We start from the raw sequence: 7,882 nt of genomic DNA on the forward strand, positions 1-7,882 counted from the left end.
TACCTCCCTTATCCTACCTCATTTGCACACACTGTATATCAAGTTTTTTTCTATTGTATTATTGACTGTCTGTTTGTTTATTCCATGTGTAACTCTGTGTTTGTGTCACACTGCTTTGCTTTACCTTGGCCAGGTCGCAGTTGTGAATGAGAACTTGATCTCAACTAGCCTACCAGGTTAAATAAAGGTGAAATAAAAAATGCAAATACATTTTTTTTCCTGAGTGGCCTAGTTCGTTTTTACTTAAATTGGCTTAAATCGATGGCAGGACTTGAAAATGGCTGTCTAGCAATGATCAACAATCAATTTACCAGAGCTTACATTGTAAAAGAAAGACTCACAACCCAGAAAGACTCACAACTGTAATCACTGCCAAAGGTGATTATAACATGTATTGACTCGGGTTGAATACGTATCTAATCAAGATATACTGTAGTATATTAGTTTTACATTTTTTTACTGCTTTACTTTTTCTTTCACTTTGACAGTACATTATTTTGTGTAAATCATTAACCAAAAATTACAATTAAATCCATCTTAATCCCACTTAACAAAGACAGGAGTGCCAAGGAGTGGAATGTTAGCTAAAAATAATGGTACTCAGACTAGGAGTAAATGCCAGGGAGAGAGATAAAGGTGGAAGACAGTGATGAAGAGCAGTTTGAATCAATTCCAGGAAGGCAGAAGAATATACAGGATGTGCTAAAAGCTGCAGAACGCATCACAGGCTTAAAATGCATCACAGGCTTACACTGTCAGCTATCTGTGGGGACATGCCATCCGCTGAGGGCTTGCTGGCTGATTTCTGCAACCCTGTGTTTTTAACACTTTAGGAGGAACAGCATGGTAGACCTACAGCATATGCCCAGAGCCGTGTCTTTTGTTCCATTTATTTTCTACCCAGCAAGTTGATCACCCCACCTCAAAAGGCCATTACAGGGCCGATATAGCACATTATCACACCACGTGTCAATGAACTGTCACGTGTGTAGGCTATACCGTAATTATCTAACATAAGGGTGGCTACTTTGAATAATCTACACTCTAATATGTATTTTGATTGAACACCTTTTTGGTTACTACATGAATCCATACGTGTTATTTCATAGTTTTGATGTCTTCACTGTTATTCTATAATGTAGAAAATGGTAAAAATAAAGCAAAACCCTTGAATGAGTAGGTATGTCCAAACTTTTGACTGGTACTGTATATGTGGTAAAGAGATCAATGGAACACAGACAGTTGGGGGAAGAACAAGGACACCATCATTGACGGATGTTCAAAAAATCTGTTCTTACAAAGGCCCACAATCATCACAATGTGGTTACTAAAATCCAATTTGGATATATTTAGTTGTTTTCGAAATAGTAATTTTTGGGGGTTAGAAAAGAATTCTGCTATATGCTATCTCCCGTCCGTATATGGGGCGGCAGGGTAGCCTAGTGGTTAGAGCGTTGGACTAGTAACCGGAAGGTTGCGAGTTCAAACCCCCGAGCTGACAAGGTACAAATCTGTCATTCTGCCCCTGAACAGGCACTTAATCCACTGTTCCCAGGCCGTCATTGAAAATAAGAATGTGTTCTTAACTGACTTGCCTGGTTAAATAAAGGTAAAATAAATAAGATGGTAGCATGGCTAGCCATATAGAAATCGGTGGTGGTACTTTAAGCCATTTTAATGACTGTAAGTCGCTTTGGATAAAAGCGTCTGCTAAATGGCATATATTATTATTATTATTTAATAACATAAATATGTATTGGGGTTGACATTTTTTTTTATTTCACCTTTATTTAACCAGGTAGGCTAGTTGAAAACAAGCTCTCATTTACAACTGCGACCTGTCCAAGATAAAGCATAGCAGTGTGAACTGACAACAACACAGAGTTACACATGGAGTAAACAAACAGACAAGTCAATAACACAGTAGGAAAAAAAGAGTCTATATACATTGTGGAGTTAGAAAATAAATAGAACATAGGAGCGAATAATTACAATTTAGCAGATTAACACTGGAGTGATAAATTATCAGATGATCATGTGCAAGTAGAGATACTGGTGTGCTAAAGAGCAGAAAAGTAAATAAATAAAACAGTATGGGGATGAGGTAGGTAAATTGGGTGGGCTATTTACAGATGGACTATGTACAGCTGCAGCAATCGGTTAGCTGCTCAGAATAGCAGATGTTTAAAGTTGGTGAGGGAAATAAAAGTTCAGTCCAACTTCAGTGATTTTTGCAATTCGTTCCAATCACAGGCAGCAGAGAACTGGAAGAAAAGGCGGCCAAATGAGGTGTTGGCTTTAGGGATGATCAGTGAGATACACCTGCTGGAGCGCGTGCTACGGGTGGGTGTTGCCCTCGTGACCAGTGAACTGAGATAAGGCAGAGCTTTACCTAGCATGGACTTGTAGGTGACCTGGAGCCAGTGGGTCTGGCAATGAATATGTAGCGAGAGCCAGCCGACTAGAGCATACAGGTCGCAGTGGTGGGTGGTATAAGGTGCTTTAGTAACAAAACGGATGGCACTGTGATAAACTGCATCTAGTTTGCAGAGTAGAGTATTGGAAGCTATTTTGTAGATGACATCGCCGAAGTCGAGGATCGGTAGGATAGTCCGTTTTACTAAGTGGCCATTGTAAGTTTGGGTAAGTTTGGTGGCATGAGTGAAGGAGGCTTTGTTGCGAAATAGAAAGCCGACTCAAGATTTGATTTTGGATTGGAGATATTTGATATGAGTCTGGAAGGAGAGTTTACAGTCTAGCCAGACACCTAGGTACTTATAGATGTCCACATATTCTAGGTCGGAACCATCCAGGGTGGTGATGCTAGGTCGGGCGTGCGGGTGCAGGCAGCAAACGGTTGAAAAGCATTCATTTGGTTTTACTAGCGTTTAAGAGTAGTTGGAGGCCACCGAAGGAGTGTTGTATGGCATTGAAGCTCGTTTGGAGGTTAGATAGCACAGTGTCCAAGGAAGGCCTAGAAGTATACAGAATGGTGTCGTCTGCGTAGAGGTGGATCAGGGAATCGCCCGCAGCAAGAGCAACATTGTTGATATTTGCAGAGAAAAGAGTCAGCCCGAGAATTGAACCCTGTGGTACCCCCATAGAGACTGACAACATGCCCTCCGATTTGACACACTGAACTCTGTCTGCAAAGTAGTTGGTGAACCAGGCAAGGCAGTCATTAGAAAAACCGAGGCTACTGAGTTTGCCAATAAGAATATGGTGATTGACAGAGTCGATAGCCTTGGCCAGGTCGATGAAGATGGCTGCACAGTACTGTCTTTTATCGATGGCGGTTATGAAATCGTTTAGTACCTTGAGCGTCTCGGAAACCGGATTGAGCAGTGGAGAAGGTATGGTGGGATTCGAGATGGTCAGTAATCTGTTTGTTAACTTGGCTTTCGAAGACCTTAGATAGGCAGGGCAGGATGGATATACAGAGGGGAGAACAAGTATTTGATACACTGCCAATTTTGCAGGTTTTCCTACTTACAAAGCATGTAGAGGTCTGTAATTTTATCATAGTTACACTTTAGCTGTGAGAGGCGGAATCTAAAATAAAAATCCAGAAAATCACATTGTATGATTTTTTATTAATTAATTTGCATTTTATTGCATGACATAAGGATTTGATCACCTACCAACCAGTAAGAATTCCGGCTCTCACAGACCTGTTAGTTTTTCTTTAAGAAGCAGTCCTATTCTCCTCTCATTACCTGTATTAACTGCACCTGTTTGAACTCGTTACCTGTGTAAAATACACCTGTCCACACACTCAATCAAACAGACTCCAACCTCTCCACAATGGCCAAGACCAGAGAGCTGTGTAAGGACATCAGGGATACAATTGTAGACCTGCACAAGGCTGGGATGGGCTACAGGACAATAGGCAAGCAGCTTGGTGAGAAGGCAACAACTGTTGGCGCAATTATTAGAAAATGGAAGAAGTTCAAGATGACGGTCAATCACCCTCGGTCTGGGGCTCCATGCAAGATCTCACCTCGTGGGGCATCAATGATCATGAGGAAGGTGAAGGATCAGCCCAGACCTACACGGCAGGACCTGGTCAATGACCTGAAGAGAGCTGGGACCACAGTCTCAAAGAAAACCATTAGTAACACACTACGCCGTCATGGATTAAAATCCTGCAGCGCAGGCAAGGTCCCCCCTGCCCAAGCCAACGCATGTCCAGGCCCGTCTGAAGTTTGCAGCCCTGAAACCTGGATAATGTCTATGAGGGTGCCCATGTTTACGGATTTAGGGTTGTACCTGGTGGGTTCCTTGATGATTTGTGTGAGATTGAGGGCATCTAGCTTAGATTGTAGGACTGCCAGGGTGTTAAGCATATCCCAGTTTAGGTCACCTAACAGAACCAACTCTGAAGCTAGATGGGAGGTGATCAATTCACAAATGGTGTCCAGGGCACACCTGGGAGCTGAGGGGGGTCGGTAGCAGGCGGCAACAGTGAGAGACTTATTTCGGAAGAGATTCATTTTGAAAATTAAAAGTTCGAACTGTTTGGGTATGGGCCTGGAAAATATGACATTACTTTGCAGGCTATCTCTGAAAAAGAATGCAACTCCTCCCCCTTTGGCAGTTCTATCTTGACAGAAAATGTTATAGTTGGGTATGGAAATCTCAGAATTTTTGGTGGCCTTCCTAAGCCAGGATTCAGACATGGCAAGGACATGAGGGTTGGCAGAGTGTGCTAAAGCAGTGAGTAAAACAACTTATACTTGATTTTTAACTCCAAATAGTGTGAATAGCCTAAATGTAAGCTAATTTTGATGGGGGACAATGAGGTGTTTAGGAATATTTCCCCACTGGGGCCCAGTGTGAGTGACGTTGCCATGGCAATTTTCCATTCTTTTGTTCGGGTTTGATTGATCTCTACCGAATCCATACAGAAAAGTGAGGTGTAGAATTAATGATCTACTAATAATATTCCTGCTTAATAACAGGTTTTGTGCAATCCAGATTTGCAGAGCTACGTCTTCCCTGGCTTAGGCAATCCTCTCTGCCAAGCCTACGTTCACACAGCCAGACATTGATTTGTTGATTGGAGACAGCTTGTGTCAACTCCAGACCATTTCCTAGGATTTCCTACATGCAGTAACCCAAGAGCGGGATAATGCTGGAAATATCGGTAAAAGGACAGTGCAACCATTTCTGCACCAAAAGGCATGGCCTTATATCTGACTTACCTTATCAATGTGGGTTTATAGTGCAGTTATTTATGTAGAGCTGGTTCAGTTGACCTTAGAGAGTATACCAGTTGTGCTATGAATCATCTACACACCACATGAGCTGTAGCCTAACGACCAGATATTGTCCAAAATATATGCCACTTAGCAGACAATTTTATCCACAGGTGGATATTTGATCCCTGGGGGAAATTAACCCTTGACCTTGATGTTGCGTCTCATCATTTGTGAATGTGAATAATCAGAATCATCACTGTCAAACAGTAAAACCTTTCAGAGTATGAAATAATTTGAAATAATAATTCTTCCAATTATTATGTGATGGACTGCAAATGTTGATTTAATTGGTGTAATATTCATATGTGTAAACATACTGAATTGTAATTGGATGCATATCATACTGTGCTATTATTGGTTAAGACCACCCAAATGGTTAGGTCATGGGCAGTTTGATCCTGGTTGGCGATACATAAACATGCCAGTTATAGCTAGCTAATAAAGAGCTACTTTAAGAAATATCATGTAGTACTGCATTTTATTATTTTGTACAAAGTGTGCAAAACAAGACAATTGGTGGCTAAAAGGTTTATTGACCTCAGTCAATCTACAAACACATAGTCTATTAGCTATGCAATTGTAACGTTATACCCCTGAAAAGAGGGAAATATGAGAAATAATTCACACTGACCTGTAGCATCAGAGACAGTTCAGTCAGTTGTAATGATGAATTGTATAAAATCATCAACTCTTTACATAGATATCTCTTTTCTCAAGTTGCATAGCATTCACATTTGTATTCCTAGGCATTTAAAATCAAGCTATGCACAAACAGACATCAATTAAGCACACAGATGATCATATCACATTCAAATTAATTATTAGAATATTACTTACGCTTCTGAATTACTATCAGTGATGTAGTGGTAAAAAAGGTTAACTATAAACTCCAGTGGACAATTGAGATAAGATGAACAACCACAGATATAACAACAAGGTATAACATTTGTAGAACTGTATTGTTTGCATTTTCATTGCATTTTAACGTCGGCCTATGGGGAAGATTGGCCATATGGAGATGTTAAGATTAGCACAGATTTTCTAAGGGGACCGCACAGTGGGCCCCGACCCCAAGTTTGGGAACCACTGTACTAATCTCTATCTGCTTGTTTCCTCTCTTCCTGCCTCAGCCTTACCACTGAGCGCCAGTGCGACACATCACTGTCTGTTTCAGTAGCCTACTCTCTGTAAAGCAAGGTTATTATGAGAATATTGTATCTTATTTTTTGCTCCTCCTGAACAGCTGAGGTAGGCTCCGTTTAATGTTAGCTTGTTACTTCGTCCTTCTAGCTGGCTAGGTAATAAATCTCTGCTACCTGCCCGAGTCCAACAGGCCCCAACATTCATTATATATCTGGTTAGGGCCGGGTAAGGCCTGTTTTTTTCGTCAATAAGTAGGCTCCCTTCAGGGCTTGGGTATTATTAAATTGATCACTAACATTTTGAAGCTGAGCCAGTTGCTTGTGCTCTGCTGCTCAGTAGGCTACAGTCTGACTAAGATCACAACATGGTGCCAGAAGAACTTCAAACATGTCAAATATAAAATAGGATAGATTATTTCACAGAACATTTTGAGTGATGAAAAGCAGTGCTTCATTTGAGCCAATCCTGCCGGAACAGGATCTGCCACCTCTCCGTTTTGGACTGCTTCGTTCTGGAACATCTCATGGCATGACATTTTTTTGTTTGTTGCAATGTAATAATTTGAGTTGACTCTTTATTTTTCCGCTGAACGCAATACACAACATCCAAGATAAGTATTTAGCCGCTCTAGCATGGTGGTGGACAATGGTATTTCATATGGAAAGTATGCATATTTTCCCAGCTTTTTTCGCAATTAAATAAAGTTAGGGAGGAAATTGCATGTTTTAGATACAAACTGGTCCACGAGGGATATGAATATTACTGTCTGCATTGAATGCATTTGAATGGTAAAATGAAGATGACTCAATATCGCCATCTGCTGGCCTTTGGCCTAATATAGTTATATGCTGTACATTTACATTTTAGACACTCGGGATTTGGGATTTGAACCAGGGACCGTTTGGTTACTGGCCCAACACTCTTAACCGCTACCTACCATCCCTAGAACACCTACAAATACAGCTAAACAATTAAAATAACACTGTAGAAAGAAAGAATGAAAGAAAGAGTCATTCCTTGTCCTCCATAGCAGTACATGAATGAAAACCCAGTTCCCTCCCTCAGTCCTATTCAATGGACAGATTACAACAGCAGCAAAGGCAATGGACTTGATAGATTGAGTCTCCTGTCACGAACAAATGTCTGAATTACAATGATTGTCACAAATCAAACCAGACTGATTGGATAATGGCAGCATTGCTTCTACTCTGCCAATCAGTCTATTGTTTTGAGAGCCTCTTTGCGGGTAGGGACATTATCCTCGGTTACTTTGGTAGGATACATAGAGGCTACGTGTTGATTGAATAATTTTATCATGCTATTATAATTTTCTTACTGGAAATCAGTTAGCACTGTTTGCCTAATTTGATATCCACCCCTCTCAACAGCTCTTCCAAAGCCTGTCCTCAGCCCCATCACCTCCCTTTTCAGAAAGTCCACAGTCTGTATTTGTTTACAATCCTTTGTGTTGGTCCAAA

This window comes from Oncorhynchus keta, chromosome 25, assembly GCF_023373465.1.
Source record: "Oncorhynchus keta strain PuntledgeMale-10-30-2019 chromosome 25, Oket_V2, whole genome shotgun sequence".
Classification (NCBI taxonomy): Eukaryota; Metazoa; Chordata; class Actinopteri; order Salmoniformes; family Salmonidae; genus Oncorhynchus; species Oncorhynchus keta.